We start from the raw sequence: 12,337 nt of genomic DNA on the forward strand, positions 1-12,337 counted from the left end.
TGGATGACTTTCACCCACTGTATGACACACCACATGTGGGTGTGACATCAAATACCACATGCATACCCACCCATGGCGGCTGCAGGCTAAATACACAACCCTACCATCATGACACAATAGTGTATAGTGATGTAACTGCCTACCAAACAAAGAGAGCGAAAGGGAACACACACTGTCATGCACATCCCAGGACTGATATGAATGTCCAGGTGGTGGTCAGACCACCAAGATGTAGACACTAATGGAAGGAATATGGTTGAATCCCCTTAGATACAAAGCTCAAAATTGTGAGTCATGTGCCCAAATACCCTGCATAACAATTCCCATTATAGGGGTAGGCTGTGATTACACACATGCATAGTGGTGAAAAGAGTGAATGTGTCCCTGAAGGCATTTGTACATACTCAAAACACAAGTACAGTGAGTAGCAAGGATAGCACAGATGAATGAGCAGTAGACATCTGTGAGCAGGCATGGCCATTGTTGAAGGGAACCGTCACCAAAAAAGGAAATGTGCACTCATGCCAGCACAACAATTGTGCAACTCTTTGCAGTGTAGATGTCAGGTGCCACAGAGGAAGGATCACTCCTAGGGACAATGTCTCAAACCAAAATGAACACACACAACAAATTAGGAATTGCAGAGACACTGTTAAGGCACACAGATACCAGGGCCCACATCAGGACCATCAACAACAACCATCATTCATTACCCACATATAATACCATGACACCAACTCCAGGACCCTCATCGGCAACATCAAGTACCTGCAATGCAAAAGTGTTTAAAGTACAAAAAAGGCTTTATTGAGCACAGAAATTATAAGTGGGTGAAAAAGAGTCCATGCTCAAATTAGGCCAATGGCCAGTCCTTCACAGATGTCCAGGAGGGGGACGGTGTGTAGCCTGTCTACCCCTACCTTGCCTACACATAGAGTTCCTCATGGGACGTCGACCCTTGGGGGGGCACCATCTGGGGCAGGATCAGGCACCACAGGGACAGGAGTTGGAAGAGTAGGTGTGGTGGGTGCAGGGGTGGACGCATCCCCCACAATGGGTGTGGCTGCGCTGAAGGTGGCCTTATACTTTGCTCTGCACACTGCAGCCAGTTCGTCCAGCCCAACCCCTACACCTGAGGACACTATTGTAGTGGAGGGAGAGGGTTGTAAGGAGTGTGTACTGCTACTTTGGCTGTGTGTATGATGTTTAACCCCAGCCCCTGTGGGTGTACCTGCAGCCCCCTGAGTGTGCGTGCCAGGAGGTGTGCGCTTCACCTTATGTGGGGGTGTGCTGCCTGTGCCTGTTGGGGTGCATGACCGTGTCTTCCTGCATGTGCGTGGAACAGGTATGGGAGAAGGAAGTGTAGATGGGTGTAAAGGAGGTGGGAGACGGACTGCTGCAGGAGGGAAACTGCTGCCATCGGTGATGAATCCATGGACTGCATAATCCAACGTTAGTCAGACATCGTTGATGACATGCCCTCCATGAAAGACACCAACTGCGTCAGGTGTTAAGTGTGGACATGGAGGACATTCAGCATCGATGTCTGACCAACCTGTAACTGGCAGAGTAAGTCCACAGACTCCGCACTGAGGGCTGCAGGGGTGACAGGGGCAGGGGCTGCGGTGCCAGGGCTGAAGGAGACATGGGGGGCTGCATGGACAGAAGGGACGGGAGCAACTGGGAGGGTGGAGATGGTGCTGGAGGAGGCGGGGACAGACTCGGTGCTGCTGCCAGGTGTTGCTGCATATTCTGCCTCCTCAGATTCTGACCCATCATCGTAGGAAGAAGCGTCGCCTCCCGACAAGTCCGCTGACTGACTCCCCTCACCCTCCTTGCCACTGGTTCCCTCAGACTCCTCCATGCTGGTGGTACTGTGGCTGGATCCTTCCTCCTGGTCCGTGCAGCTGTCTCCTCCAGTTTCGGGTGATGATGCTGTGGGCAAGGAGAAGAAAAAGAAATGCATCAGTCACCTGTATACATCTGACACATGAGCACAAAATCAAGCAAATCATGCCAAGCATCATGAGTAACAGCCAGATAACGCAGCACATATTTGAGCACCGTACTGCCCAGTTGGTGGACATACAATGCTACTCGGACACAAGGATCCAAAGAACACACCAGGCCACAACTTGAATGAGAAATACACAGAGAAGCTAGTGTTTCTTTACAGGAGAGCAGATCAATACAGTGAAGTGATGCCACCTCTTGTTCACCAAGAAAGAAACAGTAGTGGTGCCCCTCAAGGCAAACTAACTGACCTCACTACCCAAGGTGCCACCACACTCAGAGCCCTGTAAGTACTTTTGGCAAAAAAGAAATGTTGGCACCTTGGGACTCACAACACTTTACCCAATCGACATGTATTGAATGTGGTAATTTGCCATTTTGTGAAAAGAACACTTATGTGCCTCCATGAAAGATGTCTCACAAGGAAGTGCACACAAAAATACATTTCCACCTTCATTGAAGAAGCTGGCACTGTTTCAAATAAAACACTGTTAGAAACAAATGGTGTTGCAGAACGTCCATATACATGGGCCAACGTCTTGATGTCTTGACACTCCTTAGTTTGTATCATCAATAACAAAGGAGTTTCAAGACCTCAAGACCACGTTGGGAACATGCATATGGAGATCTGGCCATACCATTTATCGCTAACACTGACTTCTTGAAAAGGTGCCAGCGTCTTCCATGATAGTGGAAATGTAGTTATGTGTGCACTTCCTTGTGAGGCATCTTTCATGCAGGCACATGTGTTATTTCCACAAATCCTCAAATTACCACATTCAAAACATGAAGAACTTTTAACAAGTCTTGTGAGTGCCAAGGTACAGTCATTTGTGTGTCAGAACTTGAATTATATCAGTCGTCACATGGGCATCTGTTCCCTGATGACGCAGTTGCCTGCACATAAAACCTACTGGCTGTCATGTGGAGTGGCACACATGTCCCAACTCAGGACAGTGCTTAAGCTAATGGGCCTGCAATTGTGATGGACAAAATCATTGCTGCATTTTGGACACACCCTTATCCCCAGGCAAAATGTCGACACAGATGTCTGCACGCAAAGACAAAACTGCGTTGCATCTGAACTACACACAGGTGACAAAAACGTATGAGCCTCAATCATGTATCAAACAAAATGACACAGGCTGCAAAGCCCAAACAGTAAGCACTGGCCACCATCACAGGGGCAGTGCATGGTGAATCATTGTTCAGCCAATTCTCACCCACAGGTCAGACCTGGCAAGGCAAAATCAGGGGGTGCCCAAGTAGCCCTCTCCTGCTAAACACCCCCATACCTTAGTCAATGTGATTGATACAGCTCAAGAAGTGACACCTCTGAATCAGGGTTACAAAAACGGTACAGCAACAATTCCAAAAGTGACCCAACATCACCTTGTGGGGCTGACAATACGTATTTGTGACAATCAACCATCAACAGACTGTTGTGAATAGGCACACATGCACTGCCAAGAGTGAGTACGCACAAGCCAAATGTTGTATCCCTGTCCAGTGAACACATGAAGCAGACACAGGAAAAATACAACCTATGCCAGGGAACAATGCCACAGAGGCAGACCTATGCTGAACCCACATAGAATGGGCACAGTGTTGGATGCCAAACATGATAAGGAGGCTAGGGTGTCTCAGCAGACTGTAGTGGGCACACTGCTCCGTGGGCCTGGAATGAGCTGACTGTGCCATGAGCAACCGTCATTGGACTATGCATATCTCCCACTCATGCACATCATGTCTGAGGCCACAACATTGGTCATGCATGCTGCAAGGGTGTGCCGTTTAAACCTCACACTCCTATGTTGAGACTCATCATCAGTGGCAACAAATATGGAGCCCCAACACAGTGCACAGGTCATGGCACAGATTAGGTCCCAACACATGTCACAGACCACCCTCCCACATGATGCGGAAATCAATGTGCAGTTTGATTTTCTTGCACCCTAGATAAACATGTGCAAATGTGATTACACACAGACCAGGGGACACATGTCAAGGAGGGGAAGGGATGAAAATGAGCACCAGGTGACTATGGGGAAGTGAAAAGGCACTGCACATATAACCTGTATGAGCAGACACCCCAACTGTGGGAGTGTACCCAGGCTTCAGAGCACTTCAAAAAGCAGGTGACACACAACACAACAAACAGCCATGTACCTACCACCTCCTTGCTGCTGTCTCTCCTGCAACTGCCCATCGAGTTCTGGGAAAGCCACCACCAGGACACGGAGAATGTGGTTGGTCTAGGCGACGGCGTTCATCATGCCGGCGCAGAGGTGACAACTTCAGCTGGACCCGGGCGATACGCAGGGTTCAGTACCGGATGTCCTGCCACCTCTTTTGAATGTTCCTTAGGCACCGGCGAGGGCCCCCACCGACCTGACAGCCCTGATGATGTCACACCAGATTACCCCCTTCTCGTAGGTTGTTACCTGTCAGGATGCCACAGTGAGACAACATCACTACACCTGCGCCATGTCCCAGAGACACACACTTGAACATCTTTGATAATGTGAACAGGGTATAGGATGCTGACAGGAATTTCATGGCATTGAAAGCCAACAGATGGCGTAAGGGGTGCAACACACTCACTGATCATGTCACACGCCTGGGCAGCACATGCAACTGCAGGGTGTCGGACAGCACATGCCAAGCAGTCAAATGTCACACTCCACTGATGAACCCTTAGCAGACCAGACAGACACACCCTGGCACAGATCACTCACCTGTCACTGACAACAGCAGATACAACCCTCACTCTGCACATGTGCCACTTGCCTGTGGAGTGTCACAGGTGTCGTGCTAGCTTTGCAAGTCAGGCACACAGCACTACTTACTTGTCACATCAGATGAGGAGAGCTGCTGCATACGCCGTTCAGCTGTGGTGCAACACATCACATAGACACTCACCCACATGACAAGGCACATTCACACACATCAATGTCCATGAGGTTGTACACATCATTTTGTCAATCTCATCACCGGTCTCCTCAAGTCATAAACACTAGTGAGTACAGTCACCTGTCACTCCGGGGGGACCACTGTTCCACCTCAGGACATTAGGAAATAAAGCCACAAATGTTTGGCCCGGCTGAATGTGTCATTCACTATGCAGTGAATGTCACAGTAAGCACAATGCAAGTGAGGAGTGAACACACATGAACTACATCCTGCTCTGCATGAGAGACATCAGCATGTACACCCCCTGGGACTCACTCCAAACCACATTGCATGTCCTGGTTCTCATCCTCTGTGAATGCCGGGGCCCTCTCCACAGTCCGTGCCATGGTAGCCAGAGGATGCAGAAACAGCAGCAGTGTGGTCTACTCCAATGTTATGCAGGCAAGTGCCCTCTCAGGGGTTCATGCTGCCTTAAATCAGTGCTCTTGAGGGGCATTCAGTTCGAGGAGTACAGAGTGATAGGTCAGAATCGTTTGCATTGTACGTTTCCTACAATTCCTTTAAAGAAACGCTTCTGACACGCATTCGCATTGTTTAAAATTTGAGCTTCATCTCAACAATCACTTTGCAACATTGTATTTTTTTGGCAACTGACTTTTGCAGGACACCAGTTGGACACATTGCAACTCAAAACTCCATGACACCCAGGATGCATTCAGGGCCTACTACTTGTCCCCTATGTGTCCCCTATTTAATTTTGAGATCCACACACTTGTACGGTGCGTTTCACATGCTTGCGTATGGCACCATTAAAATAGTGATACGGGGCACACACACGCCATGAATGCAGGGGTATGGTACGTTTCACACGCTCGCGTATGGCACCATTACAATAGTGATACGGGGCGCACACATGCCATGAATGCGGAGTACGGTGCGTTTCACACGCTCGCATAGGACACCATTACAATAGTGATACGGGGCGCACACGTGCCATGAATGCAGGGGTACGGTGCATTTCACACACGCGCATATGGCACCATTACAATAGTGATACGGGGCGCACACACGCCATGAATGCAGGGGTACGGGTCACACAAGGATGTCTATCAAGTACTTGTCATTGCATACTTTCATGTGCAGCCCCTAGGTGTGGCAGCCAGTGATATAGCACAGGTCATCTAATCTTGTTGCACAATCGATGTGGGATGACCTGTGGACACATGTCATGTCATGTGTGATGGGGCACTATGTGGCACACATCACCTTGACACTTGTCACATGTGTATCAGTAGTCCGATTTTTTCATGCACAGCAACACTGGGACGGCACAATCATCACTACCGGCACCTGTCTCCTGATGCCAGGGACAGGGGCACTTTGCCAACTGACATATCACGCTCAGCATGACCCTATGTGACTATGTCAGGTGTGTGTCATGTGTTCTATTGAGCTTGCTGTTTGTGTTCCATAAACTGCATCTGCTGTTGGTGCATCTAACATGGGTCTGTGTTGAGATGGTAATGGTTTCACACGAAGCTCGCGGTGAGGTTGAGCTCTTCTGGTATCCAGGGTCAAGCCTTTAAGTGGCTGCAGAGCTTTCTGCAGGACAGGTACCAAACTGTCCCTATCAGTCCAAAAACACTCCGCTGGACAAAGGTGTCCCCCAGGGCTCCTGCCTTAGCCCCACCCTTTTTAATATCTATATGGCGCCATTGGCTAAGGTGGTGGAAGCCCTGGGGTTCGAAGCGGTGTCATACGCCGATGACACCCAATTGGTGTCCAACTGTGGGCCAGATAGAGAGGCCGATAGACGCCGCTTCTGTACAGGTATGTTGGAGATTTCCAACTGGATGGAAAAAAACTATCTTCAGCTCAATCCAAGCAAGACAGAAGTAATGCAAGACAGGAGAGTCATGGTCCTCGGACTGGTGGCCTACGCAACTCAGTGCCCTTCCTGTGCTGGTACAGAGTGTTAACAATCTGGGCATCAAACTGAACCAAACCCTCTCAATGCAAGACCACATACCCTCAATAGCCGGGGCTTGCTATTTCAGGTTAAAGTTGTTGCGAAAAATCCTCCCCTTTATTCCCATGACTCATCGAAGGACGCTTACCCAAGCGACGATCATTAGCCGGCTAGACTATGGTAGCACCCTGCTAACTGAGGTCGGAGTATCCCACTTGAGAAAGTTGCAGGTTATTCAGAACACTGCTGCCAGACTGGTTCTGATTCAACCAGCTGGCACCCCGTCACTGCCTTTGCTGAAATCCCTCCACTGGCTTCCAGTCAAACAAAGGTCCTTTTTCAAGGTCTGTTGTTTGACTTTCTCTGCGCTTCAGGGCTTAGGTCCTGTGTATCTGCAAAAGAAAGTGGAAAGATACAGACCCACCCGGGTGCTGAGATCTCATTCGATGGGATTACTTCACGTGTCACGCTTTAAGCGCAGCAGGTCGGGGGGTAGGGCCTATTCCTATTTAGCCCCTAAATATTGGAACAGTCTCCCAGTGGCCCTGCATGGAATTTCCTCTTATGATGCCTTTAGGAAACACCTCAAAGCTCACCTGTATTAGTTGCCCTAATTTCTGTCTTGCCACTCCGCTCTCCAGTGGTGACTGGGAAAAGCGCTGAGATGCCCCCCGGTGATTTGTGCGCGATATAAGTTCATAACATAACATAAAATAACATTACGCACACCATGCCACATGTGGATTCCCACTGCTGTTGGGTCTGTGTGCATCAGACATCATATTTCTCCAGGCATCATGTCTGGCTGTGTTATTTTGTTGTCAGGTGTACCCCTTAATCGCAATGTTTTTGATATGTACATTTGACATTCCATGTGACCTGTGCGTGTGCCTTGCAGTCAGCTGTCTGGATGGGATGACATCCTTCCACTGCAGGTATAGTGATGTGTGTCACTCCGGTGATATCTCTGGCTGTTCACTCAGACCAGCCCACCAATCAACAGGTGTATCTGGCTTTTCGTAGGAGTGACAGCAAGCTGGCATATGTGTCCTGGATGTACTGCACACGCCAGACTCCATAGTGACCTGATGTCTAGTAGCAGTTTTGCTTGTGCTATGTTCATTGCCATTGATGTTGGCTGACTGTCAATCTTCATTATTCCCAAAAATGTCCTGCAGGGCACCGCCTGTACCAAGGCCATTCCCGGACTTGGCTACCATGAGGGAAGGTGCCTGCATCCGACGTTACAGATTCACTCAACAGTTGATTGTGGACTTGACGAACAAGCTGGCACCACATCTCCAACCGCAACACAGGTATCCTACTGCGCTGAACCCCAAGATTAAGTTGATGGCAGCCCAATTTTTTTTTGCTACAGGTACGTTTCAATTAACCATACCTGATGTTGGTGGGATGTCTCAGACGATGTTCAGCCGTGTCCTGCGTGATGTTTTGGCAGCCATGTTGGAGCACCTTGATGAATTCATCAAATTTCCTACTCCTGAAGAGTTGACAGATGTCAAGGGTGATTTCAATGCCCTGGGAGGGATTCCACATGTCATTGGATCCATTGATGGACACATGTGGCTTTGGTGCCACCACAGGCACAGGAGCAGGCTTACCGCAACCGTAAACATTACCATTCAATAAATGCCCTTCTGGTGTGTCTTGCTAACATGCAGATTTCACACTTTGTGCACTTTTTCCAAGATCGGCACACAATGCATTCATCATGAGGCATAGCAGGGTGCCACAAATGATGCTGCGGCTTCGCAACGAGCGGGCATGTCATGTTGGTGGGTAAACTGTTTGTCCTGTGTGTTTCAGTATCTTTTGCTCTTACGGCATCTCCTGACCCACTTATATACATGATGTTTCCATGTAGGGGACTCGGGATATCCCAACATGCCATGGCTAATTACACCTCTCCACAACCCAAGAACAGCTGCAGATCAACGGTACAATAATGCACATGGGCAGACCAGGTGAGTGATTGAGAGGACGTTTAGCCTCCTGAAGAGCCGATTCCGGTGCCTCGATAAGACCTGCGGATCCCTCGCATATCCATTGGACAATGTCTGTAAGATCTTCATCGTGTGCTGCATGCTACACAACATGGCAGTTGAAAAGGCAGTGCCACTCATCCTGCATCCTAAAGAGCAGGAACATCCACCCGTCGAGGACCAAGGGCTTGGTCACAATGCAAGTGATGAGGAGGAGGAGGATGATATCCGAAGTCAGGTCATACGCAACTTCTTCTCATAATTGTGCTTCACTCACACACTGGATCAGCGACTGATCAAACAATCTTGCCACATTGACAGACTTTCCTGTGAAGCACAACAACAGTTAAGCCACCTGGGACAAGGCAGACCTACTGGACTCATACAGATCCTGCCGGACTCTTGTACAAACCTTGTGACACAAACAACCATTAGTTTACCTTTCAGCCATGGAAACCGCCACACACAGACATCACCATATCATCAGCACGGACAAGAGGACATCCTTCAGATAGGGCCTAGGCACCAACACACACGACATGAAAGAGCTAATCAGCATCGTAAGTGAACTATCTAACCCCAACTCTCCATCCAAAAGTCATCCCATCCTTGCAAGGCCAAGCGAATCCCTCGCAACATTATACCACTGCAAGCTTGTGCACATACACCACCGCCTCGGCAGACAGAGGCAGACAGCGCTATTATCCATGGTACATACCCCCCCTCAGGTTCTGGACTCCCGTCAGCAGCAAAGACACCACCCGGCTCACATACACCATCCACTCCGGCTCTCCATCAGGACCCTTTCCACATACCATCTAGATCACAGCATACCCCATCCTTGAAGCTCACCTCCGGCACGTCATGAATGTCTCCTTTGAGTACGCCACATTCCATGTGAGCTAGAGGCATGTAGAGAACCAGGCCCTTCTTAAACAACGGAAGGCAGTACCGCAGGATCTCCTGGAACATCACCCGGCAAATGTCATCAAGAAGACAGTCAACTAACAACTGACCAACTTCATCCAAGCAAACACCTCCAGGCAGCCCGCCCCAGTCCATCTTCCACAGTAATCACACCACTGCAACCGCCCTCATTGCCACCACCACTAACATCTTGGACCCTGCTCAACAATGGTGAGACCACCACCCTCACCCCCTCGACCTCTCAACGGCATTCTACACCATGTGCTACCACACTGTCAGATCACACATCTCCAACACTGGGATCCAGAGGAAGGCCCAGGATTAAATCACCAAGTACCTCATCAGCAAGGGCCAGGGACTCCACCTCCCCACTTCAGCACGCACTACACTGGGATCATCTGGCCCATGCCCCAGGGCTCATCTCTGAGCGTGACGATCTTCAATGTCTCCATGACCCCCCTCTCCACCCTCACATGCACACACAACCTCATCATCATCTCCTATGCCATTGTCACCCAGCTTCTCCTCACCAAAGACCCAGCCACTGCTAGATCCAACCTTGAAGAAGGCATGAGGTCCGTTGACGAATTGATGAACATCAGCCACCTGGGACCGGACTTGGACAAGACTGAGGTCATCATCTGAGGATTGTCCCCTTACGACTGGGACAACTCCTTGTGTTCCACCAGCCTGGGCACCGCACCAGCACCCACTGGCCACACACACAAGCTGGTGTTCATCGTAGACTCCTCAATCAAAAAAAACATGCAACTCAACACCATCTCTACCTTATGCTGCAACACCCTCCGCCTGCTACAAATGATCTTCAGATAGATCCACTCCTAGGAAAGACAGACAGTCACCCAGGTCCACGACACCAGCTGAGTCAACTACAGCAACGCCCTCTAAGCAGGAACAACAGCCAAACTCCAGGAGGACTTGTACACATCCAGGGTGCATCCGCACACCTCATCCTCAACATCCCCCGCCACAGCCACATCACCGTCCACCTGAGATACCTACAATGGCTCACTGCAAGATCACCTTCAGACTCCTCGCCCACATTCAGGTGGCAGTCCACAACCCCAGACCGAAAACCGACCTTGGACATCTCTCATCCAACACCCTGTTGCCCCAACTCCGTCCAGCCAACCTTGCCCTGGCAACCATTCATCACATCCACAGAACAACTGCATGCGGGAGATAGTTCTCCCACCTCGCCAAACAGACCTGGGACTCCCTCCCCGGGCACCTCCACATGACCCAAGAACTCTACGCCTTCATGATACTCTTCCAAACCTGTCTGTCCAAGCAGTATTGCACCCCCCCCTCTGCAGCTTGAGACCATCACGGTCCCTTCATGTATGAATTGTGACCTATGTGTGTCCTCGAACAGACTCAGATCCCAGTGTATGGATGGATTGAGTTTGTTCCACACTCAGGCATACTTTGACATATCCCCACACATATGTTGTTGACTCATGCTAAATGACTGCAACATCAACTTACCTTGTGATTGTTTTCTTTATTTCTCTGTCAGGTGCGTGATTCGTGAGTAGGTGATAGGTGCTGTACAATAATTCAGAGAATCCAAAGTTCACAGAGGGAGATGTGATGCTTTGCAGTTGGAGTCACCAGAGTCCAGACCACAGTGCTTGGCATCATTGTTCAGACTGCAACCAGCAAGTCCATGTGGCAGAGTATGACAGTCAATGAGGTGACGCTGTTGCACAAAAAGTCCAGGTGTCTGACCAGGTGACCTGGGAGATGTGCATGGCCCGCTGCCTCTCATGGTTTTTTCCGTGGACGACCCACCTTCCTTGGTGGACCCTCATATGCAGACCTTGACCATGCATGGGATGCTCCGTCGAACGATTCCTCCTCCTCCTCCCTCCCTGTGCCTTGTGGCGGTCATCGCCTAGAAGTGTGTTGCCTGGTGACACAAGTAGGGTGCTCGATGTTGTCTGCGATCCGACGAAGTAAATAGCTCATGTCCCTTTGCACCACCAGGAGCTCAGCCAGTCTTGCTTCCATCCGTCCTTGGTTTTGTTGTTGACTGGTGGGTTGCTCGGCCTGCAGGTTTTTGATGTTTGCGAGGGTCACCACTACCTGGCTGGTCTCCCTGGTGTCCCACCGGTATGCCTCCAGGATGTTGCGTAGTTCTGACATACCGGGCCCTGCAGTTGGCTGGTCAGGTTCTTGCCTCCGCCTGCCGCCAATCCCACCACCCCTGCCCACACGAGCCAGGCCTGCTGTTGTGGGCACATCGGGACGACGGGACCCCTGAGGGATGGCAGTGGTGGTGTTGTGTGCCACCTCCTGGTTGCCCGGCGGACCTTGTCCCTCATCGTCAGACTGGCTCAGTTGTTCACTGCGGGTAGGGCTCCTAGATGTCTGCTGGCATGTGGCAGGAATGGTGGTGGTGGTTTGCACAGATGTTCCGGATCCAGGTGCTGCAGGGGTTTGGATAGCAGAGGGGCCAGGGTGGTCGGGTCATCCATGGAGTGTTGAG

This window comes from Lissotriton vulgaris, chromosome 6 (genome assembly GCF_964263255.1).
Source record: "Lissotriton vulgaris chromosome 6, aLisVul1.2, whole genome shotgun sequence".
Taxonomy (NCBI): domain Eukaryota; kingdom Metazoa; phylum Chordata; class Amphibia; order Caudata; family Salamandridae; genus Lissotriton; species Lissotriton vulgaris.